The sequence below is a fragment of the Callithrix jacchus genome, chromosome X (genome assembly GCF_049354715.1).
Source record: "Callithrix jacchus isolate 240 chromosome X, calJac240_pri, whole genome shotgun sequence".
NCBI classification, from domain to species: Eukaryota; Metazoa; Chordata; class Mammalia; order Primates; family Cebidae; genus Callithrix; species Callithrix jacchus.
In genome coordinates this window covers 47,648,715-47,669,799 of record NC_133524.1, presented here as the reverse complement: position 1 = coordinate 47,669,799, position 21,085 = coordinate 47,648,715, and the positions used below count along the sequence as shown (strand labels likewise).

At 42.1% G+C, this 21,085-nt stretch overlaps 1 protein-coding gene and 1 pseudogene across 2 annotated transcripts in view; both read left to right on the top strand.

Moving 5' to 3' along the window:
• Positions 1-21,085, top strand: part of SLC9A7 (solute carrier family 9 member A7) — a 151,437-nt gene that overhangs the window by 47,279 nt on the left and 83,073 nt on the right. The window lies entirely within an intron of this gene.
• LOC108589742 (keratin, type I cytoskeletal 18 pseudogene) lies at positions 2,057-3,474 on the top strand (annotated as a pseudogene).

The window sequence follows — 21,085 nt, the reverse complement described above, 5'->3', positions numbered from 1 at the left end:
TTGTAGGAAGAAGCAGAAAACATTGAGTGTAGTATATTGAGGTAAAGTATTGAGGTAGTATATTGTGGTTTAGGAAAAATAACTATCAACTATGAGTAAAAATGAAAAGGAAGATACTATATTTGGGTGTTTTACAGTCATAAAAAAAAACCCACAGAAATAACTAGTATCTTTTCACTTCTCTAAAATGTTTTGAAACCTTGAGTTAATTAAGAGGAGAGAGGAAAATCCCCTAAAATACTAGTCATTAATAGTGTGGTCTCTGAACATATTGAACTACAGGGAAGTCACTGAGCTCTGGAGGAGACCAGCTTTCCTGGAGTGGTCAGGTCCTCATGGATATTCTCTTCTGGACAGGACTTGCATGTTGACATGAACCTAGGGCACTAACTTGACCCTTCACAGCAAAAACTTTTAATGTTAAGTCCTCTGCTTGTTAAAGGTCAACCAAGAATAATTCTCCTGGAGAAGCCTTGTGCATTTTCTTTCTTTTTTTTTTTGAGACAGTTTCACTGTTGTTGCCCAGGCTGGAGTGCAGTGACGTGATCTCGGCTCACTGCAACCTCTGCTTCCCGGGTTCAAGAAATTAGCCTATCTCAGTCTCCCAAGGAGCTGAGATTACAGGTCCCTGCCACCATGCCTGGCTAATTTTTGTATTTTTAGTAGAGATGGGGGTTCATCATGTTGGCCAGGCTGGTCTTGAACTCCTGACCTCAGGTGATCCACCCACCTTGACCTCCCAAAGTGCTGGGATTACAGGCTTTAGCCACTGCGCCTGGCCTGCCTTGTGCATATTCTATGTAACTGGTTGTTAAAGATGTTATTTTTTTTCTCATTGATCCTTATCATGGGCCATCTGACAGCTTTATCTGATAATATAGGATTAAGCAAACATTTATTTCTCTTAACTGGTTTATTCCCTCTTATCAGATGATAAGAATTAAATAGCACACAATGCTTCTTTTTTGATTCAGTTGTCAAGAAACTCAGAGCACTATGTGATGCTTTATTACAATAACAGAAAGTCTAGGAGGACCGTAGATTTACTTCCTCTATACTATAGTTCAGTACTGTCAGTTTCTATTTTAGGTGGCTTGTTGTAGAGCACCTTAAAGGCTTAACAAAATAACCTGAGTATACCTAATTTGGCATTTGATGAATTTAACATTTCCCCAGATGTGACTCAAACGTTTTGTAAATGTAATATATTTAAAAGACCCAGGTGTCTAGCAGTAGAGGCATGGTTTAATAAACTGTGGCATATTAATATACCACATTTAGGATTTTGATCTTAAATTCTAAAGCAAATCTGTCACTGAGCCCTTATACAAGACTCCATGCACAACATATTACTGAACAGCAGTGAACATGAATGAATTCATACATTTCAATGTGAATACGGATTTGGTTTGGATATTATTTGTCCCCTCCAAATCTCATGTTGAAATGTGACCTCTCATGTTGGAGGTGGGGCTTGGTTGGAGCTGTTTTGATTCATGGAAGTGGATCCCTCATGAATGACTTGGTGCCATCCCTGCCAGTAATGAGTGAGTTCTTGATCTGTTAGTTCAGATGGGATCTGGTTGTTTAAAGAACCTGGCATCTCCCCCATCTCTCACTTGCTTCCTCTTCCCATGTGACATGCTAGCTCCCCTTTGCCTTCTACCATGGTTGTAAGCAGTCTGAGGCCCTCCCCAGAGACAGATGAAGACACTATGCTTCCTGTACAGCCTGGAGAACCATGAGCCAAATAAACCTCTTTCCTTTATAAATTACCTAGTCTCAGGTATTCATTTATAGAAATGCAAATAGACTAACATGGTAACCTGCAAAAAACATATTGTGGAGTTAAAAAAAAAGAGAGATGCAGCAAAATTCATTCATTTAATACAACAGAAAATGCTGCTTGTCCCCTGGTTTCCTTTTTTTTCCCCCTCATAATAGAATTTTAGAAGGTTCATTGACCTCCCAGGAAGAAGACTTTATTTTCTTGCCTCTCTTGATGCCAGGTGTGATCATGTGACCAAGGACTTGGCCAATAAGATGTGAGTAGAAGGGTCTGCGAAGCCTGAGTCCTGTCCTCTCGCTCTCCTCCCCGGGCAGCATGAGCTTCACCACTCGCTCCTCCTTTTCCACCAACTACCGGTCCGTGGGCTCCGTCCGGGTGCCCAGCTATGGCGCCCGGCCGGTCAGCAGCGCGGCCAGCGTCTATGCAGGCGCCGGGGGCTCTGGTTCCCGCGTCTCCGTGACGCGCTCCACCAGTGTCCGGAGCGGCATGGGGGTCGGGGGCCTGGCCGCGGGGATGGCCAGGGGTCTGGCAGGAATGGGAGGCATCCAGAACGAGAAGGAGACCATGCAAATCCTGAACGACCGCCTGGCCTCCTACCTGGACAGAGGCAGGAGCCTGGAGACCGAGAACCGGAAGCTGGAGATCAAAATCCGGGAGCACCTGGAGAAGAAGGGACCCTAGGTCAGAGACTGGGGCCATTACTTCAAGACCATCGAGGACCTGAGGGCTCAGATCTTCTCAAATACTGTGGACAATGCCCGCATCGTTCTGCAGATTGACAATGCTCATCTTGCTGCTGATGACTTTAGAGTCAAGTATGAGACAGAGCTGGCCATGCTCCAGTCTGTGGAGAGCGACATCCATGGTCTCCGCAAGGTCATCGATGACACCAATGTCACTCGGCTGCAGCTGGAGACAGAGATCGAGGTTCTCAAGGAGGAGCTGCTCTTCATGAAGAAGATCCATGAAGAGGAAGTAAATGGCCTACAAGCCCAGATTGCCAGCTCTGGGTTGACCGTGGAGGTAGATACCCCGAAATCTCAGGACCTTGCTAAGATCATGGCAGAAATCCGGGCTCAGTATGACGAGCTGGCTCGGAAGAACCGAGAGGAGCTGGACAAGTACTGGACTCAGCTGATTGAGGAGAGTACCACAATAGTCACCACACAGTCCACTGAGGTTGAAACTGCTGGGATGACACTCACAGAGCTGAGACGTACAGTCCAGTCCTTGGAGATTGACCTGGACTCCATGAGAAATACAAAGATCAGCTTGGAGAACAGCTTGAGGGAGGTGGAGGCCCGCTATGCCCTGCAGATGGAGCAGCTCAACGGGATCCTGCTGCACCTGGAGTCAGAGCTAGCACAGACCCGGGCAGAGGGACAGCGCCAGGCCCAGGAGTACGAGGCTCTGTTGAACATCAAGGTCAAGCTGGAGGCTGAGATCGCCACCTACCGTCGCCTGCTGGAAGATGGGGAGGACTTCAGTCTCAGTGATGCCTTGAACAGCAGCAGCAACTCCATGCAAACCATCCAAAAGACGACCACCCGCCGGATAGTGGATGGCAAAGTGGTGTCTGAGACCAACGACACCAAAGTTCTGAGACATTAGGCCAGCAGAAGCAGGGGACCCTTGGGGGAGCAGGAGGCCAATAAAAAGTTCAGAGGTCAAAAAAAAAAAAAAAAGATGTGAGTGGAAGAGTGTGTGTGTGTGGGGGGGTGGTGTATAATTTAGAGGCTATGCCCTTAAAGGGAGTGCCTTCCCTGATTCTTTTCTCATTTCCCTTTGCCTGACACATGGGCCTGATGGTGAAGGCACCACCCTCTACGTGATAGAGCAGGAAGTTGAGGAAGGGGTAGTGAGGGAGGAGGGGGAGCCACCATTTCATCCCAGAAATACTTATGTTCTGACTCTTTTGTGAAGGAAAAAGAAACTCATGTAAGCCATCATTATTTTGGTCTTTGTTCCAGCAGCTACACCAGCTTTCTAATTCTATATGATACTATTTATGGAAGTTAAAATGAGCGAAGGAATATTTACTATGTATCTGTGGACATGTATGTTTAGTAAATCTGGACTGGATACAGACTAAAATGAATGACACTTGCCTTAGGGAAGGAATGGGACCAGGGAAGAAGGGAATATAGCCTACTTCCTCTCTTTACACTAAGCCACAAGGGATTCTCTCTTTTCTGTTGTCATGCTCAGTCAACTATGTCAGAGTAGGACAATCAATTCAATGATGAAGAATCTGTATGTTTATGATTTTTGCGATTGCTTTATGCCAGGTGGTTTTTCTGTTGGCTTTTAACAGTGACTTTTACCCCATATGAAGTGATTGGATTAAGATAAAATAGTGGCTCACCCTTAAAACAAATGTGGAGGACAGAGGGATGACTGTCATGACAAGAGTGAGCTATGAAATAGACCTGGGAAAACAGATGCCTTTGCAGTTGGGTGGTAAGGCCTGTGGCACAGGTGTTGCTGGCAGGCTGCACAAGGCCCCACAGGGGCATTCTCCATTTGCCCAGACCCTAGACAATGCCATTGCTGGCTCTGAAGTTGAAATTGTCAGCAGCCTGGGTGACTGTCTCTTGGGGTCAGGCTCACGTTAATCAGGCTCAGAGAGTCTGAGCCTAAACCAGAATGCCAATCGATTAATTTATGATAAGAGATTTGACTGTTGCAGAGCAGAGTGTGTGTTTGGGCTGAGAAGAGCATTTTTTCCAAGTAGGCAAGTAGCAGGGGACCTCAGGCTGTCATCAGAAAGTTGCTTAGATAGGACAGAGGAAGTACAGAGGCAATTGGTTATAGTACACTCATAGATGGACTGGAAAAGGCTGATGGGTCCATCTCCTTGCTGGAACAGCCTTGTCCCCCCTACCTCTCCCCACTGCCAGCCCCGGCCAGCCACTGTGTCATTTCCCTTATCAGTGGTTACATGGATGGTCTCATCATCTGACTTTTGGAGTCAGCCTTTCTCCTCCCCCCGCCCCCCGCAGTATTTTTTTCAAACTAGATTCCACAGAATGGACTGGGCTTTCCCTAAACAAATCTCAGGTGGATTCCAGGTGAGTCACATTGCAGTTTGGGGATTCCCAGGCTCTTAAGGGCACAATAACAGCTCATCTGGTTTACTCCCTCAATTTGCCAGTCACATCGAATGAACAAATGACAATTTTGCTGGCTAACACTGAGAAAACCTTCATTCTCTTACCTCTATATCTATGGGGGCTCTTACTATCCATTTCCCTATTCCAGGTACGTTCCATGATATATTTAGTTGTATTTCTGAATGCGGTTCTTCTTTTCACATGGCAGTCCTTCTGTCTTCCCGCTTGTCCCTGTGTTCACTCTGTTTACCTTAATGTGGAAGTACCTAAGGGGCAGTTTGGCTCTCTGATCTATGGCTTTAGAGACCATTTGTGCATAGCTAGCTTCCAGGTCTTCATATTCAATCCTGAATGTATTCTTACAATACAGTCCTACAAGTCACTACTTTTTAAAAGTAGCTGTTGGACAAGATAATATATATGATAGTACAAAATTCAAAAGTTAGAAGGCAAACTGAAAAACTGGCCTCCCTTTCTCCCTGGAGATGAATGTATTCCATTGTCTTCTCTGGAGACAAATATGCTTATCAGTTAAGCCATTTCCACCTGAACGTGTCATGCTGTATTTAAAATTAGTGTATGTGTTAGCACTATTGCACTAGAGTGCTATCAGTACCCACCTAGATGGTGAGGTGCTCTCCCTTCTCACATTGCTTGATGGTTCCCCTGAGAATCTTGAGCACCCCACTGCTATGGTATAACCTAAAAGGATGGCTGCTGGAATTTCCTTTCAATGCTTTTTTACTTTTGTACAATTCATCTTTGGTTAGCTATGAACTCTTAGAGGATAGCAATTGTTGTGTGCTGTTTCTGGCATGTTTCCTTTACTGCTTTACACAGTCTTAAACATAGAGTAGGTTCTCAGTACATATATATATATATATACACATATATATGTCTAATGATGAGATGAACTTTTTTTTGTTAGTTTAGGTAATGGGTGTAGGCATTTTGTTTTTAAAAACATTAAAAAAAAAATAACTGCTGGCAGAAAATATAATGACAAGAAGATGAGCAGCCGCCTGTTGTATTAGGATAGCTTAGTACCTTTAATTTTTTTTCTGAGTTTATTTTTGTATTTTATTTATTTATTTATTTAGAGACGGAGTCTCACTCTGTTGCCCAGGCTGGAGTGCAGTGGCGTGATCTCGGCTCACTGCAATCTCCACCTCCTGGGTTCAAGCGATTCTCCTGCCTCAGCCTCCTGAGTAGCTGGGGCTATAGGCACATGCCACCACACCCAGCTAATTTTTGTATTTTTAGTAGAGGTGGGGTTTCACCATGTTGGCCAGAATTTTCTCAATCTCTTGACCTTGTGATCCGCCCACCTCAGCCTCCCAAAGTGCTGGGATTACAGGCATGAGCCACCACGCCTGCCCCGTTTTTATTTTTGAGAACAGAGTCTCACTTTGTCACCATGCTGGAGTCTACTGGTGTGATCTCAGCTTACTGCAGCCTCAATCTCCTGGGTTCAAGCAATCCTCTCACTATAGCCTCCTGAGTAGCTGAGACCACAGGTGTACACCACCACACCTGGCTAATTTTTTAATTTTTTTTGCAGAGACAGAGTTCCACTTTGTTGTCCAGACTGGTCTCGAACTTCTGGGTTCAAATGATCCTCCTGCCTCAGCCTCCTGAGCAGCTGGGGTGAGAGGCACGTATCACCATGAGTTTAGTGCCTTTTTCAGTGGAACCTTCTTTCTGTATTCCCTGATAGTGTAACACCGTCCTACCTTACCACCTCCCATGACACTGCCTGAGTTCCTCTCCTCCTTACCACTTACAACATTACTATTTAACGTATTTATCTTATTTTTAAAGTGTAAGCCCTATCAAGGGAGGGCAGGATTTCTGTCCCTATTGTTGACTCTTAATTCCCAGAGCCTAGCATATGATAAGCTGCTCAACAGATATTTGTTGAATGTATAACCTGGCGAGATACCAGTTGTTTATGTTGCCATTGAATTGATTACTATCACCAATCAGATTTCTTTTTTCTGTCCCCAATTACTTGGTATCAGTGCTTTGAGACCAGGAAGACATTTTTCACTCTCTGCAAACAAAACCTATAGTATGGGGCTGAGTGACTTAGAGGCACGTGGAGGAAGAAAGAACATCATCAATGGTGCTAGAACAAAACGCCTTGGGCTGTGCTGTCAGTGCCTGGCATATTCTCCAAAACACTCCCCACTTGTATTTTACTAGCCTATTTTGAGTACCTTTTTGTTTGTTTGTTTTGAGATGGAGTCTCACTCTGCCACCCAGGCTGGAGCGCAGTGGCACAATCTCAGCTCGCTACAACCTCTACCTCCTGGGTTCAAGTTCAAGTGATTCTCCTGTCTTAGCTTCCTGAGTAGCTGGGATTACAGGTGCCTGCCACCATGCTTGGCTATTTTTTTTTTCTTTGTATTTTTAGTAGAGCTAGGGTTTTGCCACATTGGCCGTGCTGGTCTCCAACTCAGCTCATCCGCCCGCCTCGGCCTACCAGAGTGCTGGGATTACAGGCATGAATCACCTTGCCTGGCCTTGAGTAACTTTAATAAAGGTGATTCATGTCCCTATTTGTTATTCTTACCACAGAGCCTATCCATCCTTTTTCATAGCTTAATTTTTCTTTTTTTAAACAATTTTTGAGACAGGGTCTTGTTATGTTACCCAGGCTGGTCTCTAGCTCCTGGGCTCAAGCAATCCTCTCACCTCAGCCTCCCAAGTAGCTGGCACTAATGGCACATGTTGGCTGGGCACGGTGGCTCACGCCTGTAATCCTAGCAATTTGGGAGGCTGAGGTGGGTGGATTGCTTGAGGTCAGGAGTTCAAGACTACCCTGGCCAACATGGTGAACCACTTTCTCTAGTAAGAATACAAAAACTAGCAGGGCATGGTGGTGTGCACCTGTAGTCCCAGCTACTCAGGAGGCTGAGACAGGAGAATTGCTTCAACGTGAGAGGCGGAGGTTACAGTGAGCTGAGATCACGCCTCTGCACTCCAGCCTGGGCAACAGAATGACACTTTGTCTCAAACAGTCGACACACATGTCACCCCACACGGCTCAATTTCTCCTCTTTTTTTGGTTAATAGCTCTTTTGATTCTTTTGCTTAAATGCTGTCACTCTGATATTAAGGAGAAAGCCAGTTGATTGCATCTGAGTTTGAGCCTGAACCAGATCATTCAGTCTCACAAAGAGAAATTTTGTTTTGTGGCCACATTTTGCCCATCTAGTCAGGCAGCTGCCATAAATATGCGAACCTTGGGCTCCCTCTTATGAGAGAGTGGTCAAGTAGACCTTGGCATAAATGCAGATTTGAGAGGATGCTGGCTCGTGACACTGACTTTTTGGTAAGCGCTGCCTGGCCACTTTGCCTCAAGCGATCTCCTACTGTCACTGTGGATGTCACATGCCTCCTGGCTGTGCCACTTACTCGTCAGATCCTTAATTCGCTCTAAAATGGATTTCATGTCCTTTGTGAGAACTGAATTCACCAAGATGATATCAGGGAAATCTCAGTACCTTATAAACACAACAAGATCAAAATCAACAGATCTTACTTTGCTGAAGAGTTGCGCTTTGGTCCTCTAGCTGGTGAGGAGCCATTACAAGCCTTTAAGCCAGCAGAACTGTTTATCTTACAATGACTGCCCTTGCAGTGGTTTTCAGGTAAAGTACTGAAGAGTGTGAGATGGATGCCGGGAAGCAAAGAAGCTGTCAAAGAAAAAGTTCACCTGAGGCTGGGCGCAGTGGCTCATGCCTGTAATCCCTTTGGGAGGCTTAGGCAGGCAGATAGCCTGAGGCCAGGCGTTCAAGACCAGCTTGTTAATTATCAGCTCATGATCTGACTTATTACATCGATACCATCCAACTACCTCTTCCCATGTCAAGATGATTTTGGCACAAATCCTAGACATCATGTCATTTTGTCAGGTTGGTGCCATTCCTTTCAGTGGCAAAAGCCACAGTTACTTTTGCACCAACCTGATATTTCTAAATATTTCTGTATTTATCTCCAAAAGACATGGAATCTTGTAAAAATATAGCCACAATACCTTATCCCTCCTTAAAAACCATAGTAATTTTGTGATATTTGTTAAATATCCAGTGAGTTCACATTTCCCCAGCTGATTCTTTTAAAGCTTCATTTATGATGTAACTAAGGGCCCTCCAACAGTATTTGGTTGATATGTCTCTGTGTCTTATAAATCTGTTAATCTGTAGATTGGGGTGGAAAACTTTTCAGAGCATTTTGGGATCTATTTGTGTGAACCTGAACTATAAGCAGTACCTCAAAAAAAGAAAGAGGTAGAGGAATATGGGATAATGTAAGGATCTTCTCTTTTTTGTCTTTTTGAGACAGAGTCTCACTCTATCATCCAGGCTGTATTGCAGTGGCACAATCATGATTCACTGCAGTCTCGAACTCCTGGGCTCAAGTGATCTTCCTGCCTCAGCCTCCTAAGTAGATGAGACTATAGGTGCATGCCTCTGCACTCAACTGATTTTTAAATTTTTTGTAGAGACCACGTCTCACTTTGTTGCCTAGGCTACTCTCAAACTCCTGAGCTCAAGCAATCCTCCAGCGTAATTTTTAAATTTTTTCGTGTAGATTTGGGGTCTCCCTATGTTGCCCAGCTGGTCTCAAACTCCTGGACTCAAGCAATCCTCCCACTTCAGCCTTCCAAAGTGCTGGAATTACAGGCCTGGGCCACAGCCAGAATCTTCTTAATTGGTGGTGTGATTTTAATTTTTTTCCCCTGCGAGGTATGATGCTTCCAGGAAAGCTTGATAAAGCTCTTGTAGCCTCTCTCTCCTGCAGTTAATTCTCTGTACTGCTATGGTATCTTCTAAAAGTCAGTCCTGATAATACCCCTTTTTAGTCCAGAAGTCTTTGTGGCCTGTGTTTCCTGTGTGATAAAGTCTCATCTCATGATCTTGACTTAAAGGGATGGCTGGCCATCTTCCTTGTGCCAACCTCACTTCCTGACACTTGGTCTCCACCCTTCCCCTTTCTCCCCAGCGTGGGCTAGCTTCAGCTGTGCCACTGATGTAATGTGCACTTTCCCACTTAATGCCAAGGTTTTCTCTGAAATATAGTTTACGCCTCCTCTTTCCTCTATACAAGTCTGACTCATCTTGAAAGGCCCAACTATGAAGTTACCTTTCCTGTGAAGTTTTCCTCATCAACTTTTTATCTGAAAGACTTACTCATTCTGTTGTCTACTATGTTACCTTTTTATGCCTGTTTTGTGGTGGTGGTTAAAGCCTGGTTGGCTTTATTGTCAGTTGTGTGTTGGCAGGTAGGACAGGGGTGTGTGTCTGTGTGCGTGTGTGTATGTGTATATCTCAAGAGGGAAGATACTGTGTCCCAGACAGGCCCATGTCTCCTTAGCACTCAGCCCAGAGCCCTTCCCTCCTGAAATACAGGATCTACCTGTTGGGTACAACTCTTAGGAGGATGAACAACAGATTTGCTATTCTAGATACTCCATTCTGTGTTCTGTTCTAAAACAATTTTACCAAGCAGCCTATTAAAAATGACAGTTCAGAGCTGGGCTGAATTAAAACAAGTGTATAATTACATTTTATTCTGTCTTTGTAAAAGCATAAAGGGTATCGCTGGGTATGTGATATGCAGCATTTCTTGTGTCCCAGACACCAATTTCATGACTCAGGAAATTGTAACAAAAACAGAAAACTAATCTTTCCAGATATTGTTTTGTTGCTCTGCCAAAACTTAAACATAAATTGCAAGGGGGAAGAAAAGCATTATGTCCACAATTAAGAGAATTCACACTTCATGTATATATAATCTGTTAATATTATTCATGCTCAGATTACAGTTTTTGATTTTCATTATTTCATTCTTTCAGCAAACATCTGTTGAGTGATGACCACATTCTAGACATTGTGCTGGGTTCAGTGGAGCTTGTAGTCTCATGAGGAGGACATGCAGCAACAGTTGTGTAGGCAATGACAGCACAGGGGAAACAGTGGTTGACTTTGACACAGGTGGTCCTGCAGGGTGAATAGGAACTGATCGAATAGACAGGGTAGGGAGGGTGGGACCCAGGAGACATACCTAACAGAGTGTAAAGCATGCTCCAAGAGCAGAGAAGTAGGAAGTTGCATGGCTTACTTTAGTGTTTAGCTGTCACTTTCATTTTTAATAGGAAATATATATTGTACATGTTATAAAATGCAAACAGATCAACAGTGAAAATTAAGTCCTATCTTTCCTCTGACCCTCAGCCACACAAGTCCTCTCCTTAGCGACAGCCACTGTTACATTTTCTTGTAAATACCCCTCCATGGAATTTTGATACATTTATAAACCTGACATAGATTTTTATCTCCCCTGAAAAGGTAACATCTTATGCAACTTGTTTTTCATCTTACCTTTTCCCACCTAATGTATAGGATGTAGAGTGGCTGCATTCTTTTTAATGTAATGGCTATAGACTCCATTATGTGAGTGGACAACAATTTATTTAGCTGGTACCCTTTGGAGGAGACATTTAAGCCTTTTATAATCATGTGTGGCCACCTATCCCATGAAGTAGGTTAGAATAAGTGAGCAACAGCCAGAGTACAGAGCTGAGGGTTGTAAATATATTCAACTCAGTTCAGATTCTGCTAACAAACAGGAAGTCAAGCATGTTGGGGAAGAACCAAATCAAATTCCAAGAAATGCAGTATATTCATTAAAATTACAAACTCACGATAAAGAACTGAAAAAACAAAGAGCACTGAATCCTAACCACTAGATTGCCAGATTTAAATGTAAGACTTCAAACTATAAAAATCCTAGAAGAAAACCTAGAAAGTACCCTTTTCGACATCAGCCTTGGCACAGAATTTTTTGGCTGAGTCCTCAAAAGTAATTGCAGCAAAACCGAAAATAGGCAAGTGGGACCTAATTAAATGAAAGAGCTTCTGCACAGCAAAAGAAACTATCAACAAAGTAAACAATCTACAGCATGGGAGAAAATATTTGCAAACTATGCATCTGACAAAGGTCTAATTTCCAGAATCTATAAGGAACTTAAATCAACAAACAAAAACAAATAATCCCGTTAAAAAATAGACAAAGGAACAGACACTTCTCAAAAGAAGACATGCAAGTGGCCAAGAAGCATATGAAAAAAATGTCAATTATCACTAATCATTTGAGCAATGCAAATTAAAACCACACTACAATGCCATCTCATACTAGTCAGAATGGCTGTTATTAAAAAGTTAAATAATAACAGATGCTGGCAAGGCTGCACAGAAAAGGGGAACATATATACACTGTTGATAGGAATGTAAATAAGTTCAGCCACTGTGGAAAGCAATTTGAAGATTTCTTAAAGAACTTAGAACTACCATTTGACCCAACAATCCCACTACTGAGTATATATCCAAAGGAATATAAATTTTTCTATTATAAAAACACATGTATTCATATGTTCATTGCAGCACTATTCACAATAACAAAGACATGGAATCAACCTAGGTGCCCATCAACAGTGGATTGTATAAAGAAATTATGGCACACATACCCCCCAGGAAATACTATGCAGCCATAAAAAAGAAAAAGATTATGTCCTTTGCAGCAGCATGGAAGTAGCTGGAGTTCATAATCCTAAGCAAATTAACACCGGAACAGAAAACCAACTACTTCATGTTCTCACTTGTAAATGGGAACTAAACATTGAGTACACATGGACTTAAAGATGGGCACAATAGACACTGGGGACTATAAGACGGGATCGGGGGTCAGTTGAAAAATTACCTATTGTGTACTATGTTCACTGCCTGGGTGACAGGATCCATACCCCAAACCTCAGCATCATGCAAGTATACCCATGTAACAAACCTGGACATGTACCTCCTGTATCTAACATTAAATTTGAAATAATATATATCTATTATGCTCTTGTTGCCCAGTCTGGAGTGCAATGGTGTGATCTCGGCTCACCACAACCTCCGCCTCCTGGGTTCAAGCGATTCTCCTGCCTCAGCCTCCTGAATAGCTGGGATTACAGGCATGTGCCCCCACTCCCGGCTAATTTTGTATTTTTAGTAGAGATGGGTTTCTCTATGTTGGTCAGGCCGGTCTTGAACTCCCAACCTCAGGTGATCTGCCCATCTCAGCCTCCCAAAGTGCTAGGATCACAATTATAATTTTAAAAACAGAACTGAAAAGAGAACTGGTGAATTGAATAATGGATCTGAAGAAATTATCCAGAAAGTGCCACAGAGAGAAAGGAAATATATCCATATGCTAAAGTACTACACAGCAGTGAGACCACATGAACCAGAACCATGTGTCAATATGGTTGATTCTCACAATTGTATTGTGGGGAGAAAAAAGGCAAGTTACATAATCATACTATATATAGCTCAAAACATGCCAAGTTAAATAATGTCTATCAGTAATACTACTCTAAGGGCACAGTAAACACCAAATTCAGACTAGCAGTGTCCAGAAATGGGGTATGAGAAGCAAGGGACTTGAGTGGGAAGGGATACCACTCTTGGTAATGCGCTATTGATTAAGCTGAGTGGTGGACACCCAGATGTCCGGTAGACCATTTTTATCCTGCTAAATTCTTGTAAAATATATTAAATATACAAAACAATATATGTAACTTATATGCAGATAAAAATGCAATAAGCATCTCCATACTCACTGCCCAGCTTAAGGAACAGAAAATTACCAGTGCTTTGGAACCACTCCCCCCATGTATCCTTCCCAATTATGGTATACTTTGCCCCTGAGGTGTACTATATCCAGTCCTTCATGTAGCTGCTATATTTCATAATAAGGGTTTTTAAAGGGATGCTTTATAGCCTTCTTATAGTAATCTTATTAGTATATTTGGTAGTTAATTGAAACTCAAATCTTCATCCCCCTTTTTAAGAATTGTTGTGTTGGTCATCTAAGTAAAAATTATATCTTGTGTGCCTATGACAAAACTTCTAAACACAACATATTTTCAGCATCTCCCCAAAGTATGTGATGTTTTGAGAGCATTAGTAAAAATTAATCTTCCATCTGGCCCCATCAGTTTTAATCAGGGAGACCCAAAGTTAAGTAGTTTCTTGGTTACTGCCTTAGGATAATACTGTCTACAAAAGTGGAGTTCATGTTAGGAGGTTATATGTCAGAAATCTCCTTTGGAAGATCAAAAAGTTCATTTTGATGGCGATGTGGGAAAAGGGAAAAAGAAACCTAAAAACATCTCTTGAATAAGGGTTAGGGACCCCATGTTAGAGCAATGGTACCTTACCCCTCATCTGTAAAAGAAATGTTTACTAGTTGGGAGGTGAGATCTGAGTTAGCGATAGGGATGATGTTGATGGTCTGGAGAAGCTACATGCAGTTTCCCAAAAAAGATAGTGTATTAGCTTGGGCTGCCTTAACAAAATACCATAGACTAAGTGGCTTGAACAAGAGAAATTTATTTCCTCACAGTTCTGGCGGCTAGAAGTACAAGATCAGTGTACCTGCATGATTGAGTTCTGGTGAGGACCCTCTTACAAGTGATATGTACATTGTGACTTAAAGAATGGTTAAGACTTAACCCAGTGAAGATAGTTATCGAGGAGAGAGTGGAAAGAGAGTTCCAGGCAGAGCCTCAGAGGAGACTGGTTAATCTATTTCAATGCATAGCTGATGTTTAGCTGAAAATCTTGGCCTGGGTCTCTAAAGATTGACAACCAGGTCAGGAAAGTTTGTGATCATCTACTCTAGTAACCTTTTTACTCCAATCCTTAGGCAACTGACTTGGATTTGATTAAAAAGTTTAATTAAAGGGAGAAATAGACAAAACATCAATAACAATGTGTTAAGTGATCACTCAGCCACAGGCACACTGTCCTTGATTTGGGGAAATGTCAGAGTATGAGACAGAAACAAATATTCATACAACTGACTTAAAACAGAAAGCTGATATTATAATTCCAAAGGGCCTTGGACCTAACCAAGGCATCTGCTGCACACCTGTTATTTTCTGTTCAAACATATCTGTGAATTTTTTTTTTGAGACAAGGTCTCGCTGTCACCCAGGCTGGAGTGGAGTGGTGCGATAATGACTCACTGCAGCTTTGAATTCCTGGGTTCAAGTGCTCCTCCCATCTCAGCCTTCCAAGTAGCTGGGACCACAGGCACACACCACCATGCGTAGCTAATTTTTAAATTTTTTTTGTAGAGATGAGGTCTCACTATGTTGCTCAAACTGTTCTCAAACACCTGGGCTCAAGCAATCCTCCCACCTCTGCCTCCCAAAGTGTTGAGATTATAGGCATGAGCCACTGTGCATGGCCTGTGAATTTTATTTTAAAAGCATTTTAAAGAAAATGTGTTTAACAGCTTGTATGGGTGGCCCTCCATATTATTAGGACTTGAGGGGTCTAATTAGTGATGCTCTAAATTCTCTACCAAAATTTTGAAGCAATTGAGAGATAAAGGAGCCAGATGGGTAGCAATCACAATGTCTCATTTATTAGTGGCAGAGCTAGTAGAGAATGGCTTAGGTGTGTGACAACTGACTTCTTGAGACTGTAGTCCTGGAATAGGCAGCAATAATCCCTCCAGGTCCTGGGAGTGTTGAGCCAGCACAGGCCCCACCTAGAATGGGGCAAATGTAATCAACCTACACTTGGATACCATATTGAACTTCTCTAGTTAAAAGTTCAGTTGTTAAACCCAAGTTTTCCTCCTTAGTTCTAGTTTTCACTGAGCACTTCTTCCATTCAGCATTAGAATGGGAATGTTCTTTTTGCAAAGACTGCCAGAAGAAGGAATGTGGTCCCCCATAGAGAAATGCTGTGCAGCATAGCAGCAATGGTAAGTTCTTCCTGGTGTCTCACCCAAGAGCTTCATGGAACAGTGTAACTACATTTTCCATGTCTGGTTTTCTCAAGTAGTATATAAGACCTAAAATCATTTCCCCCTCTTCTTACTAGCTGTGACATTCTGTATTTCAGGAAACTACTTAAAATTGATGGTGTATGTTGAATCACGTGAACTTGTTCCATCTTGGTTTGAGTTGAATCTTTGGAATTTCAGCTGTTGAAGAAGAGGGGCATTGGAATGGAGGTCAAACTCTTGGCTGATGGGCTTGAATTTCACTCTTTTAGTGTCTTATTCTAAGGGGATGAGATAGAACTTTTGTCTGAAAGAGTTATAGATGCAGGTTATTTCTTTAATTAAACTCAGCCTCTGTCAGACCAGCACTATTCCCAGGTTGCTGAGTCACAGATTTTCTATTGCATTGTTAAGAGTTATCAGTAGGTACCTCTCCCCCACACTCCAGATTCTGAGCCCTTTTAAGTACAAATCTCTCTGCCTACTGTCCAGCAAAGTGGAGTGAGAAAAATGTATGCAAATCCCTTTCCCCAAGAAATTATTGAAAAGGTAATGTGTTAATTCTTAATACTTAAAAGATCACATCTCAGCACTACAAAGGTGTTAAGGCACTGGAATATAAATCCATGGTAGCAGCTAAACTATTCCAGAGTGTAAGTCATGGCACAGGCTGGGTGTCCATTTCCAGTAGAGGTTCCCAGGCTTGGGAGAGAGAACAAGTTCGTAAATACCAAACTTTGATTATGATAGATTTATGTCCTATGTACTTAAAATTTTTTAATTAATTTTTAATTGACAAAAATTGCATATATTTATCATGTACGTGTTTTGCAGTATCTATACACTGTGGAATGGCTAAATTGAGCCAATTAGCCTATACATTACCTTGCATACTTTTCACTTGTTTGTGGTGAGAACATTTAAAAGCTACTTTGTTAGCAATTTTTTTTTTGAGACAGAGTCTTGCCCTGTTTCCCAGGTTGGAGTGCAATGGCACCATCTCGGCTCACTGCAACCTCCGCCTCCCAGGTTCAAGCAATTCTCCTGCCTCAGCCTCCTGAGTAGCTGGGACTACAGGCACACGCTACCATGCCTGGCTAATTTTTTGTATTTTCAGTCGAGACAGGGTTTCACCATGTTGGCCAGGCTGATCTCGAACTCCTGACCTTGTGATTCGCCCACCTTGGCCTCCCAAAGTGCTGGGATTATAGGCATGAGCCACTGGGCCTGGCCCTTTGTTAGCAATTTTTTAGAATACAACACATTTTATTAACTATAGTTACTATGTTGTACAACAGATCTCTTGAACTTACTTCTCCTATCTAACTGAAAAGGTATCCTTTGACCACTTTCAAAATTCTATTCAGTTTTTATAATATAGCATTTTATGTATCTTAATCTCAATAAAAGTTACCTTCTTACCCCAAATTGCTTCAGCTAGGAACCTGGTGGTCATTGTTAATTCTTCCTTGTTTATGATCTCCCACAATCACTCCATCAGTACGACCAGTTAGGAGTTACGGAAGAAGTCCAGGCCAAAGACGGGTGGGGTGGATTGGCCCATTGGCCACAAGCAGTCCTGAGACTCTGGAGCCAGACAACCTGGGACTGAATCTCAGGTCCTCCATTTGCGTGTGACCTATGTGTAACCTCGAGCAAAATCCTGTTTCTCTTTCTGCCTTAGTTTCTTTAGCAATATAATAAGAATAATCATAGCACCTTTCTCAAAGGATTGTTCTAAGTATTAACTCAGTTAATAATGCCCAAAATGCTTAGAACAGTGCCTGGCACATGGTGCTAGCAGTCACTATTGTTTTTATCTGCTCTTTCCAATTGTAAACTCCATGACAGCGGAATACATGTTTCACTATCATATGTCCAGTTTCTGCCGTAGGGCCTGATACATAGTGGGTACCCAAATATTTTTTGAATGCATGAATGAATGAAGAAATAATAATCATCAATATATAAATAAAGGAAGAAAAAAACAGTGATTATGAGCTATGTTTAGTAAGCGAAACTAGGGTTATGATATCTAATCACTTTCACAGGATAGAATTATTGATTTATTTTTTGGTTGCTCCTAAGCACTTGGTTGGTAAAAGCTTTCATGTATTGTAACGCTAAATCTGTAGTTTTTCAGGACTGGAGAGTGGAAAGGGGGTTTTCATTTAAGGACATCTATGCTTTAAGAATAGTTTAGGTTTGTAGTTCAGCTGACACTGTATTTTAAAGTTGGAGGGGCTGGGCGTGGTGGCTCATGCCTGTAATCCCAGCACTTTGGGAAGCTGAGGCAGGTGGATCACCTGAGGTCAGGAGTTTGAGACCACTCTGGCCAACATGGATAAATCCTGTCTCTACTAAAAATATACAAATTAGCCAGGCATGGTGGAGGGCACCTGTAATCCCAGCTACTTAGGAGGCTGAGGCAGGAGAATCACTTAAACCCAGGAGACGGAGGTTGTAGTGAGCCGAGATTGCACCACTGCACTCCAGCCTGGACGACAGAGCAAGACTCTCTCAAATAAATAAATAAATAAAAGTAAAAAAATTAAATTGGAGAAATGAGATCCAAAGAAATTTTTCTAAAGTCAGAAATGTTTTCTCATGTCCAACATGTGATACCAGCTCTTGTTATATATTTCATTGGGGATACTTTTAATATATATGTTTGAATGTAATTCAGCCTCAATCTGACTGCCAGCCAGCAAATATGTATTGAGTGCCTAGTATGCCAGGCACTTCCACATGCTAATGATACCGAGGGGAATTCAACAGATCCCCCGATACCCCACCTCCCAGGGAGCTGACAGTTGGGCCAGCTAGGCAGGCCAACTGTCCAAATGCTTATTGCAAAGTGTGGCATGTTTACAAAACAGGAAGCACATAGTGCAGTGGGACTACAAAGCCTTGAAACCTAGCCTAGCTTAGGGAGTCAGGGAGGGCCTCTTGGAGGAAGTGGCATTTAGGCTGTGTTTCCCACTGAAAAAAATAATAAAGTTACATTTAAATATACCACCTATATAGTTAACCTGCTATCACTTCCTGAGAGTCATTGTATGTTCCCTGTGTTTCTTCCAGGGTCCTGAAGGATTTACATTTGTGTTACATGTTTGATCTGCATATAGGTATTCATGCATGTACCCCTTGCACTACAAAATATATTCTCTGCTGGTCTTATGTCGGTTTAGTTCTCACTTTGAGGGACACTTAATGGAAAAGTATAGAACACTAGTACTGGAAGGGACAGCACATATGCTCTCTAGATTCATTTTCTCATTTGCTCTTTTTTAAAAAAATGTTTATTGACATACAATTTACATATAATAAAATGTGCTCATGTATATAATTTCAGTGATTTTATCAAAAATCGCTAAGTTGCGTGACCATGATAATTCCATTTCAGACCATTTTAATCATCCCAGTAGGATCCTTCATGCCCTAGCCCCTGGCCACCATGAATCTACTTTCCATCTCTGTAGATATGCCTGTCCTAGACACTTCATGTAAATGGATTGATACACCCTGTAGCATTTTCGTGACTCGCTTTCACTGAGCATGTATACTTAGTATAATATCTTTTGGGTTCGTCCTTCTGTGTTGTAGCATGTATCAAGACTTCATTCCTTTTCCTACTATATGGATAGACCACATTTTGTTTATCCATTTACCCGTTGATGGGCATTTGGATTGTTTTCATTTTTTGGCTATTATGAATAATGCTAGTATGAACATTTGTCTGCAAATCTTTGTGTGGACATCTGTTTTCAATTCTGGTCTAGGGTAGAGTGTAAATTGCTGAGTTGTATGGTAAGATTATTTTTAACTTTTTAAGAAACTGAAAACTGTTTTCCAAAGTGGCTGCACAATTATACATTCTCACCAACAATGTATGAAGGTTAGGTTTGCCACATGTTCACCAACATATGTTAGTATCTGTATTGCCATTCTAGTGGGCATGAAATGGTATTTCATTATGGTTTTAATCTCCATTTCCTGAATGATCTATAATGTTGACAATCTTTTTGTGTGCTTAGAAGTCATTCATAATTTCTTTTCTTTTCTTTTTTTTTGAAATGGACTCTCACTCTGTCGCCAGGCTGGAGTGCGGTGGTGCGACCTCAGCTCACTGCAAACTCCACCTCCCAGGTTCAAGTGATTCTCCTGCCTAAGCCTCCCAAGTAGCTGGGACTACAGGTGTGTGCTACCACATCCAGCTGATTTTTGTATTTTTAGTAGAGATGGAGTTTCACCATGTTGGCCAGGGTGGTCTCAATCTCTTAACCTCGTGATCCATCTGCCTCAGCCTCCCAGAGTGCTGGGATTACAGGTATGAGCCACCGTGCCTGGCTGTCATTCATAATTTCTTTTGGTGAAATGGCTATTTTAATCTTTTGCCCATTTTAAAATTGAATTATTTTTTATTATGGAGTTATATATTTATATATCCTAAATGCAAGTTCTTTATCAAATATGTGGTCTGCAGTTTTTTCTTCTTTTTCTTAATAATGTCTTTTTTTTTTTCCATTTTTTTAAAGAGACAGAGTCTTGCTCTGTCACACAGGCTGGAGTGCAGTGGTGTGATCATAGCTCATTGTGACCTCAAACTTTTGGACTCGAGTGATCCTCCCACCTCAGTCTTTGTTTGTTTGTTTTTGTTCTTTGAGACAGAGTCTCTCTCTGTCTCCCAGGCTGGAGTGCAGTGGCGCGATCTCAGCTCATTGCAGCCTCTGCCTCCTAGATTGAAGTGATTCTCCTGCCTCAGCCTCCTGAGTAGCTGGGACTACAGGTACGCATCACCATGCCTGGCTAATTTTTGTATTTTTAGTAGAGATGGGGTTTTACCATGTTGGCCAGGATGGTCTCGATCTTCTGACCTCGTGATCTGCCCACCTCGGCCTCCCAAAGTGCTAGGATTACAGATGTGAGCCACTTCACCCATCCAGTCTTTTTTTTTTTTTTTTTTGATTCAATTGTTATTTTAGATACGGGGGGTACATGTGCAGGTTTGTTACATGAGTATATTGTACCCAGGTAGTGAACATAGTACACAATAGGTAGTTTTTCAACCCATTCCCCATCTTTCCACCCAAGTAGTACATCGTATCTATTTTTCTCATGTTTATGTCCATATGTGCTCAGTGTTTAGCTCCCACTTATAAGTGAGAAAATGCAGTATCTGTTTTTCTGTTCCTGACTTATTTTGCTTAGGATGATGGCCTCCAGCTCCATCCATGTTACAATTATTTTGTAGAGATGAGGTCTTGCTGTGTTGCCCAGGCTTGTCTTGAGCTCCTGGCCTCAAGTGATCCTCCCACCTTGGCTTCCCAAATAA